This window comes from Lynx canadensis, chromosome D3, assembly GCF_007474595.2.
Source record: "Lynx canadensis isolate LIC74 chromosome D3, mLynCan4.pri.v2, whole genome shotgun sequence".
NCBI lineage: Eukaryota > Metazoa > Chordata > Mammalia > Carnivora > Felidae > Lynx > Lynx canadensis.
In genome coordinates, this window is record NC_044314.2 from 28,598,931 (window position 1) to 28,620,106 (window position 21,176).

The following is a 21,176-nucleotide window of genomic DNA, read 5'->3' on the forward strand; positions in this document are numbered from 1 at the left end:
TATGCATGTATATGTAAATATAAACCGTATTTTAGGGAGATTCTTTAAAACGTCCATCAGATTTTCGAAAGAGTACGTTAACCCCAAACATCCAGGGTGTTGAATTATTCTGGTCTCTTTTCCACCAATGGACTAAGATGGTGGTCTGGGGAGAGTGGACCAGGAAGGAGATGAGAAGGCTTCAGAGGAGCACAGGTGAACGGCATCACGTAGGCCAGAGGAGGCAACTATTTTAAGATGTTGGGTCCAGGCAATGGTTACACAGTGACAAATGCTGTAGAGACCAAACTGAGGCTTGGACAAGTCGGCATATCTGGCAGAGGAATTTCTGTGGAATTGTGGGACCAGAAAGCAGACTGTGAGGTGTTAAAGAAGGTGGAGATGAGGAAGGGAAGACAGTGAACACAGAAGTACTTCTTTAAAATCTGGCAATTAAGGAAAGTGGAGAGATGGGGTGCTAGCCTGGGGGGAAAGCAGGACCAAGGAAAATTCTCTCCCTCTTTTTTTTTAATCTCCTTAAAAATGGGAGATGATGTGTTTGTGGAGGAAGAATCTAACTGAAAGGGAGAGACCAGGTGAGAACGCAGGAGCCTAATTAGGAGACAGGAGGGGATGAATCCTGAGCTGAGATGGAGCGTTCACTTTAGAATAGATTTGAGACTCTCCTGAAGCAGGCGTGGTGGTGGGAGGGAGAGGTGAAGATGCAGAGAAAGTGTGAGCTTCACGCACTTTTCCTGCCAATTTCGTCTACAGCACTACTTATGGCGCTTACAGCAAGCAGCGCGCTCCCATCCAGCTGGGCTGTTCCTGTCACCTCCAGGCACAAGGCCTCCTGGCTCAGGGTGTCTGGCAGCCTCTTGCTGACCTTCTTGTTCTGAGTCTCTCCATCTCCGGGCATCTGACACTGACCCTGTCCAGGGGCTTCTCCACGTGCTCCCTTATGGCTGCTCCTTGAGCCCTCAGCAAACAAAATTCTCCTGGACTGATTTCAGTAATAAAATACAGGAATGTATTTGGGCAATGGTTTTCCTTGTTGTTGATTTATTTGATTGCTAAACCTTTTAGAAAACTTGTGCTACACAGGGTACAGATACATTATCACTTTATAGCTATACAATAGATGATGTATTTGACAATTTCTGTATAAAGGTTTTTTCTGGGTCTTGGACAGAAACAGACTTTCATATTGTTTCTAAGGTGCAATCAGAGACTTGTTATTATTTTACTTTTAGTGCCTTTAATTAATCTATGAAAAGCACTCAGACTGGTGCTTGACACAGAGGGTGAGTGTTAGCTAATGCTGTCATTATCATCACTGTTGTTAGGAGCTGTATGACCAGGGACAATTCAATTCTGACTTAGGGCAGCAGTGTCTTCATTCATAAAATAAGGGCAAGATGTTCTCTTTTCAGAGCGTGTTCTGAAGACTTTGGGCTCCACCCCATTGCACACCACCATTTTAATTCATTTTATCCATTTCCTTGGGGTTTCACAGAATGTTCAGTTGAAGAGGGGTTCTGGAAAAAAAAGTTACGAGCACTGCACCAGACAGTTGAAGGCCCATCCTCAATAAAAGTACTTGACTGTCTATGTGAAAGAAACTATTGACAATGGACAGAGAGATGAAGTGGTCTCAGTGCGGGTACCACAAGCCAGGGAAGGCTCTTTGGAAGAGGTGAGTTGGAAGGTTAGAATCCGGGTGTTTTTAGCAGTTGATGAGCCTAGAAGAGAAACTGCAATTCCTAGAGTGGGGGGTATAAAGCATAAGTGCAGAAGGACAACTATGGGGGGAGAAAAAGGTTAGCGGCCCAACTCAGACCTATCCCTGAGTGGTAGAAGCCAAATGGGCAGATAAGGGCTTCAGGTATAATTACCCAAGTGGAAATTTGACCAAAGTGTGATGGGATTAACAGCAAAGATGATTGGCTCCACTGAGGAAGCCACCTAGTCAATGCTCTTTCTTGCATGGACAGGAAAGCAGTGTCCAGAGGAGGCAAGCTCTTGTCTAGGGGCACAAAATGCATTACTGCGGACTGGGAGCCACCACTAGCTGTTAACCAACTAGCCTCTCCCCCTCTTCCCTAGCATTAGAGCTCCCAGCTTTTTAGCTGGGCACACTGCTGACTGCATTTAACAAAACATTTCCTAGCCTCCTTTGGGGTTAGGAATGGCCAATAAAATGTCCAGGCAAGTTACGGACTTCCAGGAAAGAACTGTTGGAGGGTATAGGATGGCCCATAGGAAACATTTTGTCCTTCCCTGCTTCTTCCTGCTTCTGACCTTGATGACTTTTAGTTGTGGGGCTGTCTCAGATCATGAAGTGACCCTGGAGATGGAACTCATGTAACTAGGGATGGCAGAGCAGAAAGATGGAAAGAACCTGAGTCCTGGAGAGATCGCACAGACATTGTTATCAGCCCCGGACTGCCAACCTCTGAATTCTTTTATGTTGAGAGAGAGAATGTCCTATTGTATTTAAGCCATTGTCATTCCTGGGCCCTGTTCCTAGCCACAGAATGTTCTTGATGCCCTGGCAGAGCTGGGGCTGGCGGAGCCCCCTGTGTGCCTTGACTATTTTGCTTGGCAGCGCTTTGTGCATGACCCCGCTGCTCCCGTGTGTGGAACTGTCTCGGTGTGTGTGCATGAGCAGAAATCCAAAGCCAAAATAATCTTCAAAGCTGTCAGCTCTGTTTCCTGCAGACTCATGCTCCCCACTGCCTTCTCATTTCCACCGGAGGAAAGAGAGGCTGCTGGTGAATAACTTTTTCTTTCTTGAATTGTTTACTATGTCACACACTCAATATCCACAGCACAGAATGGTACAATGTTCACATCTTGCTGAATTTGTTTTAGCCTTTTTTTTTAATTAATGAAATAAAACATTGGTTCAGTTGAATCTTCTGTGTACTATCCTTGAGCCTATTAGCCTCCTCCTTCTGAAAATGATTCTCCTGAACTGCATGGATCTTTCTCTGTGTTTTTATGTTTTTACCACACCTATGCGTGAATCTGTAAGTAATAGTATTGTTGTGTATGCTTTAAACATGGATGTAAGCGGTACACTGATATGATATGATTCTTTTTGTTTAACCTGGAATTTCCAAAATAATCCTTCTCCTTTTTTTCTCTAAAATAATCCTTGATACATGAGTCTAGCTCAGGGAGGCTCACTGCTATGAAATGTACAATGCTTTTCCATTGCCCTATTGATGAACATTTAGATTGTTTCCAAATTTTCAATATTGCACACCATACAATAATAAACATCCTTTTACAAGTCATATTACACATAGGAGTGAGTTTTGCTAGGGTATATATCTAGACATAAAACTAGTTGTCATAGAGACACATATCTTCATTTTTACAAGATTTCTCCAAATTGTTCTCTAAAGGGGTTAAATAATGCACTCCCTCTAGAATGACAGTGCCTATTTCCCTGAAAAATTCAGCACCGTTGAACTATTAATGTTTGACAACTGGGTAGGTGTGAAATGGTATCTGTTTGCTATAATTGGCATTTCCTTGATTATTAATGAGGTAGGGCATCTTTTCATGTTTTTATAGGCCATTTTGATTTACATTTCTATTTTTATATTTTGCCTGTTTTTCTGTTGGGCTGTTTGTCTTTTCCTTGTTGCAGTGTTTTACCAACATATTTTAGATATTAATCCTTTGTTGGTCAAATGCATTGCAACTGCCTCTTACAAATATCTCACTTGTATTTTGGCTTTGCTCATGGTGTCTTTTGTCTTATAGAAATCTTAAATTTTAATGTGATCCACTTTATCTTTTTCTTTTGTGCTTTTTTTGAATCTTAAGAAATATTTCCCTGGTTTGATATAAAAACATCTTTCTGAACTTTCTTCTAATAGTTTAAATTTTTAAAAATTTTTTTTAACGTTTATCCATTTTTGAGAGATGGAGAGAGACAGAGCATGAGTGGGGGAGGGCAGAGAGAGGGAGACATAGAAACAGAAGCAGACTCCAGGCTCTGAGCTGTCAACACAGAGCCCAATGTGGGGCTTGAACTCATGAACCATGAGATCATGACCTGAGCCGAAGTCGGACAGCTAACCAACTGACCCACCCAGGCACCCCATTCTCCTAATAGTTTAAAAGTTGTTGTTGTTATTTGAACTTTTAGCTTCAAATCCACCTGGAGTTTATCTGCAATATTCTGTTATTTAGTATATGAAATAGAACTCTAATGTTAATTTTTGAGTATGGGGAGACAATTGTTGTGACACTAATATCAAAAGTCCATACTTTACCTATTTATTTGTAATCAACTGCTGTCTTGTACCCAACTTCTCAAAATGCGTGGGTCTCTTTCTGAACTTTCTAGTTTATTTCATTAATCTCTGTATCCCTACACCTTCATCACAAGGTTTTATCATCAGTTTTGATGTCTGTTAGGTAAGCCCCTCTTCTTTATGTTCTTTCTCAAAACTCTTGGCTATTCTTGGCCCCTTTTACTTTTGTATGAATTTTTAAATTTATTTCTTCCAGTTTCATTGAGATATCATCAACGGACAGGCAATGGACATGTAAGTTTAAGGTGTTCAGCATAATGGCTTGACTTCCGTATATTGTGAAATGTATATGAGTATTGATGAGTTTTTTAAGGCAATGCCTGCTTCCTACCTCTCTCAGCAGGTGCTCCCCCCCATCCCATCCCCACACAAAGATCTGGGTTCCAGCTCCAACACTGCCACCAGATGGCCAACTGTTCTTAGGCCAGTGGTCTAACCTCTCTGGGCTTCAGCTTCATCATCCCTTGTTAGATGTGCTCTGCCTACCTCACGGGACTGGACTGCTGAGTGGAACAAATGAGGTAAGGATGTAAGAATTTTTTGGAGAATTAAAAACACAGAGCTAAAGTCAAAAAGAGTCAAAAGCAATAAACTCAGGACTAGCCTAAGATAAAAGGTGAAAGTTGGACATTTTTTTCCTCAGCTTTCTGCCTTCTCTACCATTCCTACTCCTTTCTCCCAAACTTGCAGGGTTATGAGAAACAGCTCTTTCACTGGGGTGGACATACCATGAGAAGGTGGTGGAGGTGAATCTCAATTTATTCATCTTTACAAGGGGCATAAAATGTTCCTTCCCCAAGTAGTATTGTCAAATTAAAATGAAATAATGGACATGAAAGTTCTTGGTAAAAATGTGAAGCCTTTATAAAAAAACAGAAGTTTCTGTTAGTGTTTTTGCTGACAGTTACATGTGACAAAGGACTTACAGGAAGGTAATGGTGTTTACTGTGTTGAAGTGCTTTGCTGTCACCAGTTGAATCAATGCATGTAGGAGAAAGAAATCTACTTTGTAAGTATGGTAGACCCAGTGCAGTATCTACACAGGCTTCTAGAAGATGCAAGAAGTCCCTATCATTTAAAAATATTTTTTTTTTATTTATTTTTTATTTTTTTTTTTTTAATTTTTTTTTCAATGTTTTTTTTATTTATTTTTGGGACAGAGAGAGACAGAGCATGAACGAGGGAGGGGCAGAGAGAGAGGGAGACACAGAATCGGAAACAGGCTCCAGGCTCCGAGCCATCAGCCCAGAGCCCGACGCGGGGCTCGAACTCACGGACCGCGAGATCGTGACCTGGCTGAAGTCGGACGCTTAACCGACTGCGCCACCCAGGCGCCCCTAAAAATATTTTTTTAATGTTTATTTTATTTTTGAGAGAGAAAGACAGAATGTGAGTGGGGGAGGGGCAGAGACAGAGGGAGACACAGAATCCAAAGCATGCTCCCGGCTCTGAGCTGTCAGCACAGAGCCCAACACAGGGCTCAAACTCATGAACCATGAGATCATGACCTGAGCTGAAGTCGGATTTCAACCAACTGAGCTACCCAGGTGCCCCAAGAAGTCCCTTTCTTAAATACCATTTCCTTTAGACATTTTCAGTCTGGATGTGCAAAGAAGTGGAGGTGGTTGAGATTCTATGAGGTCTGTGTGGAAAAAAAGACTAAAGCTAACCCTGGTGCAGGTATTGGGCTCAGCACTGACTAGAGATAGTGAGAGTCACAGGGATTCAAGGGTGGGAACATATCAGTCTTTGTACCCTCCTCACATATACCATTTTGTTAAAATTAACATTAAGGTTAGCCCTGATGTTCTGTGAAAAGACTTCCTGTGGAGTGAGCACACAGCAATGCCTCCACATCTGTCTACCCCTTGGTACTGAGATGACTGGAGCATCCTGTGCTCTTGTGCCAAAATCAGACTTGGCCTTGCACCAAATGACATCCATGGGCTAGATGACATGAGACCACAGCTCACCTGCTTAATCTCATACAGAACACCCTTTTCCTTGGTAATTTGGTTCCTGTTCTTTCCTCAGTTCTACTGAAACAGGACTTCTTACCTATTCCCTAGTCACCTCCATGGCTGATGATGGACTGCAATGTCCTGACCAGTCTCTGATGGAAGTTGCTGGAATCCTTCTAAACCAATTAGCAGCATTACCACCCCTGCCTGTAGCCTCTGCCAATGTCCACTTCTCTGCTGTGGCTTGGGAAGAGTCCTGGACTTTTGACCTGGGTTTGGATCTTAGTCGCCAGAACTTGCAATCTGTCTGTCCTTTCCTTTGGGGTCCACACCATTTCTGACCCAGTCTTGTTTTCCTCTTCCCATGTGACTCCTTCCTGCTCTTGCTTCCATGTTCATGCAAGTCTCTTTCTAGACCCTGTCTTGTCTTGCTATAGATGAATCACTTTGCAAAATCTGTCAATTAGGTATCATTCAAAACAGATCACAGCTGACTTTATTATTATTAATATTTTCAAACGTGGGCATGAAACATAGGCACAAGTTCTCTGGTAGAAGCTGTGATTGTCTGCTTATAAACTTCTTTCATCAGTGAAGGACAAATTCCACTAGCTACTGGGAGTTGTCCTCTCTGAAGAAAGCAGACTTGTTCAAGATCACAAACTTTTGTTGGGACAGCCCACACCCTGTGACTGCTTGATGTGGTCACAGCAATCAGAGGGAAAGAGTTTAAAGGCTGAAACCTTGATGACAACTCTGAAGGGCCATCCCCTTCTTGGATTCTCATGGGGTGAGCTGAGGCTTTGGGAAAGCCTGCTGCCCAGCGCCTCTCTCTGCCCATTCCTCCCTCCTTCCCTTCCCCTGCAGGGCTTGATCCTAAGCACTCTTCTTACTTCCAACAAGTCTCCAAGCAGAGTCAGAATCTTAGAGACTCTAGCCTACTACAAGGGTCCACAGTTATTTTCTTGCTCAAGCAATCAATGCTCTATCTCACCATTTTCTTTCTCCATAAATTCATTCTCCCTGTGGTGGGCAGACTAATGTCCATCCCCACCCAAAGATGTCCACACCCTAATCCCCCACAACCTGTGCATGTGTTATCTTCTATGCTAAAAATGGACTCTGCAGATGTGAATAAGGTTACTGACCTAAAGATAGGGAGATTATCCTGGATTATTCAAGTGGACTCAGTCTCATCACATGAGTCCTTAAAAGTAGAGAACCCTTCCTGGCTGTGGTCAGGGATGTGATTACAGAAAAAAGATCAGAGAGACCCAATATTTCTGGCTGTGAAGATGGAGGAAGGGGCCACAAGCCATGGAATGCAGGCAGCTTCTATAAGCTGGACAGGGCTAAGAAATGGATTCTCCCCAGAGTCTCCAGAAAAGAATGTAGCACTGCCAACACTTTGATTTTGGCCCAGTGAGCCCTGTGTAAGACCTCTGGCCTATGGAGCTGTGAGATAATAAATTTGTGTTGCTTTAAGCCACTAAGTATGTGGTAATTTGTTACAACAACAATAGGAAAGTAATATATGGCTCAACTTAATATTTGTGCATTTATATGATCTTGGATATACACTTCACCTATGTAAGTCTTACTTCTCTCATCTATAAAATGGTTATTTGGGCCATATGCTTACAAAACCCCTTATAACTTGATATTTTATGGCCCTAACGGGCTAGATTCCCTACTTTGCAACATTTATTTTTTCCTTCCAATGAGGCAGTTGTTTTCTTGTTTTTGATGATGATACGAGGGCCAGCCTATCTGAAATGCTGCAGGAAGCAACAGAATGGCCATGCACCAGGTTCGGGAGTGGGTATTCTTTCTTTTTGTCTGTCTGGCCCTTCTAGTCTGTCTTTATGTTGATTTCTAAATTTCCTATTCCCATAACTCCTCATGACCATAGGAAAAATGCATCTCAGCTGGTGAAAAATTTATAAACCAAAGCCTGATAACAAATAGATTCTGTCATTTTTCTCTCTACTGGTAGACCTTCAAGTACAATTTAAAAAATTTGGTTATGCTGAAAATAATTCATTAAAAGTTGTAGGTACCAAGCTTAGAGGTAAGGTAGCAGTGTTCTGGTTGCTGGTGAAAGTTAGGATTTCTTTAGGGAAATCTACCATTTTTAAGATTAAAAAAATGTCCTTGGCCTGATTTTTGTTAGGAATAAGTATAATAAAGTGGCACTGTAATTAAAATACTGATAAACCCACTAGATATAGCTGTTGTGGAAAAAAAAAAACTGGACACTAAAATGGGATAAAAATAGAGCCTCATTTGGCCCCGTCACCCTCCTAGTGGGAAACCAATACAGTTGCCACTTCATTAACTGCTCTGCGTTAAGAAAAGCTGAGCTGACCACAAAATAATAATGGCAATAGCACAGTGATAATGATGACGCCTGCTACATTTATTTAGTACATTATGCTTCTCAAAGCACTTTCTGTCTATTTACTTGTTTGAGCCCCTAGGTCTCAGTATTTCCATAAGAAAGTGGGGGAGGTGGTGAGGACAGCATCATCCACCTGATTTGACAGATGAGGGAATCCTGACCTACAGTGTCTAAATGACCCTCATGTCGTCACAGCTGTGAGCAGCAGGTCTGGGCCTGGGGGCTGCGCTGTACATGGAGATCCACGTTTGTTATAGCTCACTGCCCCTGGCAGTTGGAGTCACCCAACTCAGGGTCAAACACTATCTCCAGAGACATTATTTATACTGCAAACCTAAGGCTAGTAGAAATATTTTTTTTCTCTCAACAGAAAGAACAAAGTCACTAAAGAATTAAATTTTTTTTAATGTTTATTTATTTTTTAGAGACAGAGAGAGAGAGAGAGCAGGGGAGGGGCAGAGAGAGAGAGGGAGACACAGAATCCAAAGCATGCTCCAGGCTCTGAGCTGTCAGCACAGAGCCCAACACGGGGCTCTTAACTCATGAACCGCAAAATCATGACCTGACTGAAGTCGGACGCTTAACTGACTGAGCCACCCAGGTGCCCCTAAAGTCACTAAAGAATTAGTCATTAACATCAGCTGGGAAAAGTCCAAAGAATTGAATGGAAGAGAAAGAAAACGGTAAGAAACCTAGAAGTGGTTTTTAGTCTGTCACCCATATCACTAGGATCGTGGTGCTGGCCAGTGTGTCTGTGTATGAGCCAGAGTGGAGGAAAAGTACCCCCTTTTCCACCTTCCTGGGATCCTGCTCATGTTCTCTGGTACAGTTTCTAAGAGCCCCATGTGTTGTGTCCTCTGTAAAATGACATCAACACTCACTACTTGCCTCTATCCCCATCCCACAACCCAGGTCCAATTAGCCTGACTAATCTGGAAGGAGATAATACAACCTGAGGCCAGTGGCACAAAACGGAGTAGCCCTCAAAGGCATCCCCATTTCATCTGAACAATGAGGGGGTGAGACTAGGTCTCCTCAATGATTCCACTTGTTCCAACAATTTCCTATTTTACTTCTGGTGCAGTAGTATCATTTGGACTTGGGTTTGAGAGCCAAGTGTTAACTCTCTGAGTGGGCTACAATGTGACCTTGGTTATTATCACTTAGCCTCCATGAGGCTCAGTTCTCTCACCTATGGGTGATGAAATGGGTGTGATAATAGTGAGTCTCCTTCCCACTTTATACCATTGTCATGAGAGTCAAAAATCCAAATGTAAAGCACTGTTGATCAAGGCTCATCTATGTACATCTTGCATAGAAGAGATGTTATGGGTTTATTATTGGCGGTAGTGCTAATTATTATAATTGTACTTTTTTTTTTTAATTTTTTTTTTCAACGTTTATTTATTTTATTGTTTGGGACAGAGAGAGACAGAGCATGAACGGGGGAGGGGCAGAGAGAGAGTGAGACACTGAATTGGAAACAGGCTCCAGGCTCTGAGCCATCAGCCCAGAGCCTGACGCGGGGCTCGAACTCACGGACCGCGAGATCGTGACCTGGCTGAAGTCGGACGCTTAACCGACTGCGCCACCCAGGCGCCCCAACATAATTGTACTTTAATAGTAACAAGGATCTTATTAGAATCAACAACTGTGGTAGTGCTGGTAAGGCATTTCAGAGATTATTCATCATATGTGGATATTGGCTGGAAAAGTCACTGGTGTTGAGAAAATGTGTACCATGCCCTTTCTCGAATTATTTCCTTGGGGCTTTACAACAATTCTAAGAGTTAGAACTTGTTACTGTCATTTGACACAACAAGAAGCTAAGGCTGAGAGAGAGAGAGAGAGAGAGAGAGAGAGAGGCAAACAGACAGAAGTGATTTTAAAGCTGGTATCATGAGAACTTAGTGGCTTCTGCAGACTTCCAGCATTGGCAGGCATATCTAGCACTTCTTATATAGAACAATCTTTAGAGCCTTGTTACCAGGGGCTTGTTGCCTTAATCACAAGAAGGGGGTATGGTTGGTATTAGAAGTTCCTTCATAGGAACAGAATGATTCACTATTCAAAGTCATTGATGAGTCAACTGACTCTGAGTCAACTGTTCTGTGATTGATGTACGAATGCCCATTAAGAATTTTCTCAGCAGGAACTCTCTACACTATGATTTTTCCTCACAGAGCCCATGAGGTGTGTTCTCCTACCACATAGTGGATTTGTTAGGAAGTGACTGCCAGTCATGGACTAACCCAAGGCCTTTTTTATCAAGGTAAGGCCCATGTGACTAGTGCTCATCGATGGGATATAATGTGTATCAATCACAGGCCAAGGTGGGTAGGAAGTGGGTGTACCATCTTCACTTTCTTCTTCCCTGTCAACCAGGTAGATGAAGAATATAAAGCATAAAACTCAAAGGCCCTAAAAGATGGTGAAGCCACAAGACAGGAGACACCTGGGTTTCTGAATCACCACTTTGATAAACACCCAATGGGGCCTTATAGAAGGGAAAAATGATCTATGGTGTTAAACCACCAAGATTTGAGTGTTATACGTTACACCAGCTTTTGTACTATAGATCCACTGAAAGATCCACCAGTGTTTCAGACCTGGTCCTAATTCCCTGCCATTTAAAAACTACTGCGTGGGGCGCCTGGGTGGCGCAGTCGGTTAAGCGTCCGACTTCAGCCAGGTCACGATCTCGCGCTCCGCGAGTTCGAGCCCCGCGTCAGGCTCTGGGCTGATGGCTCAGAGCCTGGAGCCTGCTTCCGATTCTGTGTTTCCCTCTCTCTCTGCCCCTCCCCCGTTCATGCTCTGTCTCTCTCTGTCCCAAAAATAAATAAACATTGAAAAAAAAAAATTTAAAAACTACTGCGTTCCTTATCCATGGATACCAGCTCACCCATCCTAAGCAGATTCCTTTGTGTTCTGTATAGGTGTAGAGAAGCTGGTCTGCTTGTCAAACAACCAATAAATCTATGTTAAGCAAAACAGTAGTTTTCATCAGTAAGTGACCTTATGATAACATTTACATTGCTAGAGAAATCATTCCAACCCTGAACCAGAGGCATCCCAACTCAGGCCCTCCTGGTGGCACATGGCAAGGAAACTAATGAAGTGTGGGGATTATTAATGATTTTATCTTCTCACTTACCCATCCCCTTTCCTTTTACAAACTCACAAATATGTCCAGTAGTGTCAGATCTGTTCATCTATTTTTGACATACAAATAGAACCTATCCTATTGGAATTTTGCAGAGAAAACAGACACTATGTGATTATGCTAGCTTATGTCTGAAAGCAGCCATGCATGACTGAGCTGGGAAGACAATGACTCAAGGGGAAGAAGGTCTTCATATGACCTAGCTGTCTCAGGTACTTCTCATGTGCTCCTAGTGACCTCAGAGGGGAAATTTTTTTTTAGTTTTCCATGGCAGCATTACTGGTGGTAACAGTTATTTCAGAAGACACAAATATAGAAAGTTCTAGAACATACTCACAATTTCTTGACAGTGGGGTCAATGGGTTCTACAAAGAGTCCTGTGAACTCCTATTTAGGTGCCTTCAAGTAGTAAGCAATAAAAAGTCCTGTAAAGATAGACAGTGGAGGTCAACTTTAAATTGCTTTGGGTTTTGATTAAATAACATGTGCTCTTTTTTGTTTTAACTGTAAGCAAAAATGTTCATTTTAGAAAAAAATAGAAAATAAGTATTAGGAAACAAGACATAAAACTCATCTGTCATCCCACCATCCAGATATAACCACTAGTTAACCCATGGAACACTTACAGATTGTTTCATGAGTATTTATGTATATATGGATATATATTTTTTTCTACTGTTTTTCATTCATAGAATTGAGATCATACTGCATATGCTGTTTGGTGACATGCTTTTCTTTCATTGAATAAGATATTATGAATATTTTTTGCCACCAGATAAATGTCAACTGTGTGGTACACAGCCTGTAAGATGGTTCCCAGGGATCCCCACTATGTTGCATCCTCACCATTGTGAAATCCATTCCGCTGGAGCGTGGGCGGGACCTCTGGCTTACTTCTAACCAATAGAATATGGCAAGAGTGATGGGATGTCAGTTTGAGATTAGGTTACAAATTTTTTTTTTTTTTCAACGTTTATTTATTTTTGAGACAGAGAGAGACAGAGCATGAACGGGGGAGGGGCAGAGAGAGAGGGAGACACAGAGTCGGAAACAGGCTCCAGGCTCCGAGCCATCAGCCCAGAGCCCGACGCGGGGCTCGAACTCCCGGACCGCGAGATCGTGACCTGGCTGAAGTCGGACGCTTAACAGACTGCGCCACCCAGGCGCCCCGAGATTAGGTTACAAAATCGCTCTGGCTGCTGTCTTGCTCACCCTCTCCTGCTCTCAGGCTCCTTTGCTGTGATGAAACAGCTGCTGTGTTGTGAACTGCCCCAAGGAAAGGAGGGCAATGGAACTGAGGGAGACCTCCACCAGCCGGCTTAAAGGACCTGAATCCTGCCAACACCCACTGCAGTGACCTTGAAAGTGGATTCTCTCCAAGTTAAGCCTTGAGATGGTTCAAACACCTTGACTGCAGCCTTATGAGAAGTCCTGAGTCAGAGGATCCAGTTCAGCCACTGCCCACAGACTCCTGACTCACACTGTGAGATACTATGTTTGTTGCTCTAAGCTGCTAAGCTGTGGGGTAAAGCAGCCATAGATAGCTAATATAAACCACACAGTTTGTAATAGTTGTTTAGTATTCCAGTGTAAGGTTTACTCAATCTTCTACTGTTGTGTGTTGCTTATTTTAGTTTATTTATTTTGCTATTATAAACAGGGCAGTAATGGATATCATTGTAGCTAAATCTCAGTACACATCCTTCATTCTTTCCTAAGGATAAATTCCTTGAAGTGGAATAGCTGGATTTCAAAGGGTTTTAACCTTTAATGCTTTTGAGATGCTATTTCCCAGTTGCTTTCTGGTAGAACTGTACCCTTTTACACCTCTGCTGGCGGCATTGTGGAGCGGCTGCTGCCCACACCCCAGGGCTTACGTTTCTGAGCCATACTTTTGGTTAAGTTCAACCACTCTCTCTTGAGCTGTGTCTCTCTGCAAACCAGTTAGAAACAAAACCAAAACCAAATCCAAAAACCCAAGAATGAAGCCTAAGGTTGACTCTTCAAAATTACTATAGATAATCTGATGCTAAACAGTTTCTTCAAAGTATATTGTTTTGAAGTCAGGCAGATGAATTCAACCACCCTCAAATTGTTATTCTTATCTCTCAGTGAACACTGAACTTCTGAAAAGATGATGATGCTCAAGTCCCCAAGAACTTTGAGAGGGAAAACCACAGTGCTAGTTGAAGTCAAAATAATAATGAGCTATTCTGAAAATCTTAGTTTATTTCAGTCACACAAAGGACTGTCAGTAAATTCAACTTTCTAAATTAGCTGGATGAATTCTATATTTTCTATATTTTACATATAGATATAGATATAGATATAGATATAGATAGATATAATTTATTTTTTTAGTTTTGCATACATGGATATCACCACCATTTCCAAATTGCAACTTCACTGTTGGGGAAAGAATAAATATTTTAATGACTATACATTTTAACAGGCTTTGAACCCTGTGGTTGGTTTAAGCTAAGGGTGCAATTTCAGGCATCTAAATAAGTAAATAAATGAGGAAGAAAATCCATGTTAATTGCAGTAATTTGCGGTACTTTCAAATTCTTAATTAAGAAATAAAATAGGATTCATTATCCATGCCCACTGTAGATGGCACACATAGATCACCATTATGACCAGACACAAGACCTGAAGTTATTGCCATAAATGAAATAACAGAGAGAAATCACTGTTATTGGTGCATTATTGGTCAAAATGTGCAGGCGCAAGGAGGGAGGAAAGAGGACACACAAAATGCCTGTTCTCCATAAATGCCCTTCTTTCTGACCTGGAGATTATGTTATCCCCAAATATCTCCCCTGAGCCTCAGGTCCTGCCCCTCCCTCCTACTCTCTGGGATAGATTCTTCCTTCAAACCTTACGTAAAAATTTCTGAGCCTGTCTGGACACCCTACAGCGTCAAATTTTCCCCAGTCACCTGTTCCAGGTCACTTGTGTGCTGGGACTTCAGGTATCTGTGTCATTCTTCTTGGTGTCATTCTTTTGGTGAGTCCTAATATTCTTCTACAAAGGTGGGAAAAAGAGAAGGACTTTTCTTATAACCAGAGGCATTCTGACTCATGCTCCCTTTTGAAAATCACGTATTAAACTAGGGACAGCATATAATTTGTCATACAAAAATCACTTTTGATTGGGACACATGCTTAATTTGAGAGGACACCAGACATAACCTGGGACTGTTCTAGACGAAGCAGGATGCTTGTGTCCCTAATGAAAATCCATCAAAGTCCCCAGGATAGGGGTAGGGTTGGTGTGGACACAGGTTTTCAGGCAGGTAAGCAGGGAGGTATTCTGCTTTGGTGATGTGGGCGGGAAGGGTAATATCATGTACGTCTGGAAGGAAGAGCACTTATGTGCTGGTTGTAGGCTGGTCATTGTGCTTTTGTTTGGAGTATTTATAATAAGGACTTTGGGTATCCATTTCCCAGGCTCTCCCTTTCCTGTTGTCCTACCCATCTTGGTCTTGCAGGCTGGCATAGATAGTCCATGGTCAGTCAACATGACTCTGGGTTTCATGTCTGTCAACAAGGGCAGTTATGGGCAACCAACTGCAGTCAGCTCAGCAATGAGAAGGGTGCAGAGTATAAGCAATTTGGAGGAGTTTGAGTGACCCAAGACAAAGGAAGAAGGGAAATCATCCATTGAAGATCTCTTAAAGGAATGAGGAATCTTGTCAGAGATTAGGCACTGAAGTTTTTTGAGCAAGTAGGACAGCTTTTGGTTTTACCTATAAACCCAAGGACAATCAGAAATTAACATGTATATTTCTCAGATGCCTATTATATCCTATATGGAAGGCATAAGAATAGTCTGAGACATACATCTTATTCTCAAGGGACTTAAGGAGTAGATTCTTTGAGTTAAAGGCTCCTGTCTTTTGGAAGGGAAACCAGAGAGAAACCTGGACTTGGTATCTCTTCTGATCTTTTCTTGGATCACATACATGCTAAAGACCGCCATGGAATTCACAAGGGCTGAAAAGAGTGTCTGTATCTTACAGTGTTTCATTTCTCAAAGGATCCTTCCTCTATGGCTGCAACTGGATGGAGTCCAGACCACTGTGGGGCCCTGGGGGGACCTGGGGAAATGTGAACAATTCCTTATTTTTTATATGTGATCCTTATATAAGGATCCTTTCTTACCAAATCATGGCGCAGAATGACATTCTGCTTTTATTTTATGATGATTTATGGTAAAGAAGATACAGGGCTTTTCCAATTTCAGAAGTAAGCCAAGGAGAAACAATCATAAAATGCATCCATAAAAACGGGCTAGATACCAAGCTAGAAAGAAAACCCCACTGTATAAAGTGTTTCTGTAGAATTTACTGTTTCATGGGTACTGGTACTCCAAGCTTCAATAGTAAGTGACATCAGGATGCTAAGAAAAGGTGTGAAAGATGGGAGGAATGTGGGCAGAAGATCTTTAAACCATGAGAAATGCCTTGGGAAATATGCCTTCTTATGCTGTAGCGAGGAGGAACCAGATTAGTTGCAGAAGGTCTTTTGAAGAAAGGTCTTAAATGCAGTTATGTCTCAACTATTACATTTGAGAACTGTTTGTTCATTCTTTCATTTATTCATTTAATCTAACAAGTATTTATTGAGGATTTTCTCTTTCCCAGATATAATATTACGTGCTGGGGATTCAGAAGGAGCAAGACAGGGATTTACAGCCTTTTAAAGGGGACTTCTACTTTTAAGATGATAGTGTTAAGAAAGCCTTGCCCACTTCTTTCTCAATTCATTCCCAAACAATAAGGAAAATGAAAAAGCAGAAATACAAATTTCACCTTTGTTGAGGAAAATCTGTCAAATGCAATAAAACTCCAAAAGGAGCAGGTAGATGTTGAAGGATGTCTTGGGCCAAAGACCTCAAGCAAGGTTGGCAGAGCACAGAGTTCATCAAAGAGAACAAAACCAACACAATCTTTTGGGAAACAACTTGTCTACAGTGAATCAGCTGTCTGTGAGAGAATCCCTGGACCCTTTCTGGCTCCATCAAGAAACAGGGAATATGGTATAAACAAGAAAACAGCTAGGGGTGCTATCTCTGGTTGGGCAAATAAGCACAGACAACCAAAACAATAAACTTTAATGGAAAAGATCACTTATATAAAATAAGAACTCAAGGAAGAAATGTCAAGACCACTGAAAGAGATAAAAAATGAGCTAGCAGAGCTCAGGAAAGAAGTAGAAGAGACATAATGTCTCACAAAAATTAGGAAGCCATCAGAGGCAACAAGAAGGTAAACAGATAATGCTCAAAAAAGTGGGCTTAAGAACTGGAATGCTAAGGTGAGCAAAACAAAATGGAAATGATTAGTCAACAAGGATTAGAAAGAGAACATGGTAGCTGTGGAAGATGAAACAGATCAAATAGCCCTATGTGTATGCATAAATAGACCAAGCAGTGCTTGATAAAGAATATTGAAAAAAAAGAATAGAAATTATATTTGGAGAATTATAATCACAGAGATAAGATATTTAAGTCTACGTACAAAGCAAAGCCCAAACCAAGCAAAACTATCTGAGAAAGTCAATACAGAACCAGCAACCCAAAAGGTAAAGAAAGACTCTTTACCATAAAAACAAATGAAAAAAACAAAACAAAACAAAACGAACAATACAAAACAAAACTAAAATGTCTTTTCTAAGGGGAAAAATTTTGGGTTGTTTTCAGACTTTTCCATGGTAACATCTCATGCTAGGAGACAGTGGAACTGTGCTTACAAAAATCTCAGTGAGAATTAAATTTAAGGGAGATGTGCTTGGGTGGCTCAGTCGGTTAAGCATCCAAGTCTTGATTTCAGCTCAGGTCATGATCTCATGTTTCATGAGATCCAGCCCTGTGTTGGGCTCTTTGCTTGATAGGATGGAGCCTGCTTGGGATTCTCTCTCCCTCTCTCTCTCTACTCTTTCCTCTGCTTATGCTCTCTCTCTGTTTCTCTCAAAAAAAATTAAATTAAAAAAAATTAAAAAATGTTACATTCAAATTTTTGTTCAAGTACAAATGCTGCTACTAAACATCTGACAACCCAGAAAATGTGGTCACTAGGATCCTGTCTGGAATAAATTGCACTTTAACCAACCAGTAGAGAATAGAGAAAGTGTGGCAGAAAGACTAGTACTGGGTTTTTAACAATTGAGTTTAGGATTAAGACGAAAAAAAAAAAAAACCTTAACAAACACTGACCTGTGGCAATTATGGTTCTAGAAAATGATGTACTTTCTAACAAACTAGAACAACATGAAAAACAGTAAAACTAACACAATTCAGGGGTTCCTGGGTCGCTCAGTTGGTTGAGTATCTGACTCTGGATTTAGACTCATGGGATCAAGTGGTTCATGGGATCGAGCCCTGCCTCCAGCTCTGTGCTAACAGTGCCAAGCCTGCTTGGGATTCTCCCTCTCCCTCTCTCTGCCCTTCTCCTGCTTGCATGTACACTCTCTCTCTCTCTCTCAAAATAAATAAATAAACATTAAAAAATAAACTAACACAATTCAGAAGGTGAGGAAAGAGAGAAGCTGGGGGGAGCCAAGAGTCAAAATTACCATGTAGGGCTAATGAATCAAGGAATAGAAAGAAATATATATTAAAAATTATAAAATTAAGATTAACAGAAATATTACCATCATTGTCATTATCATCATCATCATCAACTAAAATTGGGTATGATAGGAAAATGAGAGTCAGGAGAAGAGTAAGTATGAAAATTTCATCATCTTGTAGAGCTATATTTAAGGATATAGAGGATCAAGTATATTATATTTAGTTTACTTAAAAATTAAAAAAAATATTAAAACTTTCTAAAGTATCACTATGAGCCCATGCATCTATTAAATTAAAAGAGAACAAAACAAAGACCATATAGTAAAATAAAAGCAGAAAGCATATGATATTAAGACTGGTTCTAAGTATATCTAGCAAATTAAAATTAATAAAAGTCAAATGTATCAAGCAAAAGAAATAGATCCTTGGTTTAAATTACAAATAAAAAAAAAAACAATCATATTCTGTGTATAAGAGAAACAAGTAAGACAAAGTGACTGGAAAGTTGAAAATAAAAGGTGAGCAAAGGCAAACCAGCAAACCAAACCAAAACCAAAACAAGGAGAGATCCCAGTTTTAATATTAGACATGTTTCAGACAAGGTTGAGTTCAGGGCACAAAACAGTAGATGATGCAAAAATGGGAACTTTATTGCAATCTCACTGATGCTATAATTATTAGGAGGATTTATGTACCCCCATTTTTTTATAGCAGTAACATTTATTTAGATTTTTTTTAATGTTTATTTATTTTTGAAAGAGAGAGACACAGAGTGTGAGCAGGGGTGGGACAGAGAGAGAGAGAGAGAGAGAGAGAGAGAGAGAGAGAGAGAGAATCCGAAGCAGACTCCAGGCTCTGAGCTGTCAGCACAGAGCCCGACAGGGGGTTGAACCCACAAACCGCAAGATCATGACCTGAGCCAAAGTCAGATGCTTAACCGACTGAGCCACCCAGGTGCCCCTATAGCAGTAACATTTACTACGCTGAAAGGTGGAACATATAAAAATAAAGGCAGAGACACATGAGTAGTAAAAGACTAATACAATTCCCTCCATTCAAGTAATTGAGGATGCTTTCAGAGTCACATAACAATTCATTTTGAGATTATCTGTATTTTTCAACTCCCTGTATTTGTACAAACAGCTACAAGAGATTCTTACAGTGTCTCTCCCTTGTGCTAAAGCCTTCCAAGCTCCCAGTGCCTGCTGCCTGAAGTCCTAAAGCTCCTCTGTGATCTAGACCCTGCCTAGTTCTCCAGTCTTCTCCCACTCTTCATGTGTTCAGAGACATCCCCACAATGGGGGGTTCTCTTTTCCACACTTCCCTTCCTTTGTCTTGGTCCATGCTGTTTCCTCTCTTTGGATGCTCTTTACTCTCTGAGAGCAAGCAGATGTAACCTTTAAGGCTTCACGAACATGTCACTTTTCTGGGAAGCCTTCTTTGTCCCCAGTCCTGCCAGCTACAGGACTGTTAGGGCATGCTTGCAACTCCCTATAACTAACCCAGTTCTTTAGGATCAAGGCAATCATGATGTCTTTACTCCAGAACATCCTTCATGCTCCACATGCACACAGGTACTAAGTCCTACCTTTTCTTCCTTTATTAGTCTTCATTCCCTCTGTACCCATCTGACCATTGCCCCCTGCACTCCTGAGCTCCTCTTCTGTAAGTATTTTGCCACCAGCCTCACCCTGCGCCCTGTTTATTCAGCATTCTACTCCTGTACCCATGTGCCTAAAGCACCACTTGGTCAAGCCAGCTCCTTTGCTCCAAAGTCTCCGATGGGTTCCTTTTCCTTTATGATCAACTCCTTCATATGATATCAAGGCTTTCTGCAACTGGTCATGATGCCCTTCGTGATGATTGTTCATCACTCCCAACTATTTCATTCATACTGACAACCCCTCCAACCATGCCATCACCATGGGCTTCCTGACCTGCTCCTTATGTTCCTCATGTTCTCTCTCCTTTTCTCTGCTTACTGATCCAAATTTTGCTTCAAGAGCAACTCCATGGGTACCTCTCCCTGGTCTACCAGCCCAGTGATTTCTTTTCTTTTTTTTTTTTTTTAATGTTTATTATTGAGAAACAGAGAGACACAGAGCATGAGCATTGGAGGGGCAGAGAGAAGGGGAGACACAGAATCCAAGGCAGGCTCCAGGATCTGAGCTGTCAGCACAGAGCCCAACGCGGGGCTCGAACCCACAGACTGTGAGATCATGACCTGAGCCGAAGTTGGACACTTAATTGACTGAGCCACCCAGGTTCCCAGCCCATAGATTCCTACTCTGAGCCCTTTGGACATTTATTATCAACACCCTAGCTTGACTTTTATCATAACTCATGCTAGGAGTTGTGCTTATTTGTACATGTTTATCTCATTTGATAGACAGTAAGCCTCAGCAGTAAGATCTTATGCTTCTTCTACACTATTCTTGACATCTTACAAGGGATTGAGAATATGGTAGGTGCTCAGCAATCATACATGCTTTTTTAAAAACAGAGAATCTGTTGCTTCCATCTGTGTCATTTAGCAGGATGGCAGGTCACCTGAGTCCTGAGCCTTAAACAGCCTCCTTCACTGCCCTCCTCCCTTCCAGGGTTGTAAGTGACCCAATTTCCAACTGTCATTTTCTAATCATTTACCTAGCCTAATTAATTACAATAGAGTTGCTTAATATTTTAAAAACTGCTTCCCTACCCATCATCTCAGTGGACCTGCACACAATAGTGTGTTGTAGGCAAGGTGGAGATTTATGGGG

General features: G+C 41.5%; 1 long non-coding RNA gene across 2 annotated transcripts; it reads left to right on the forward strand.

Annotated features, from left to right (window-relative positions):
- The first annotated feature begins 2,812 nt into the window (after positions 1 to 2,812).
- On the forward strand, positions 2,813 to 14,371 carry LOC115528561. 2 transcript variants are annotated; one of them, XR_003973296.1, is made up of 5 exons: positions 2,813 to 3,011; positions 4,654 to 4,834; positions 10,859 to 10,947; positions 11,934 to 12,050; positions 13,067 to 14,371. It is a non-coding gene; the product is annotated as an uncharacterized LOC115528561 (long non-coding RNA). The 2 variants fall into 2 exon arrangements; XR_003973297.1 differs by lacking the exon at positions 11,934 to 12,050.
- Positions 14,372 to 21,176: the final 6,805 nt, after the last annotated feature.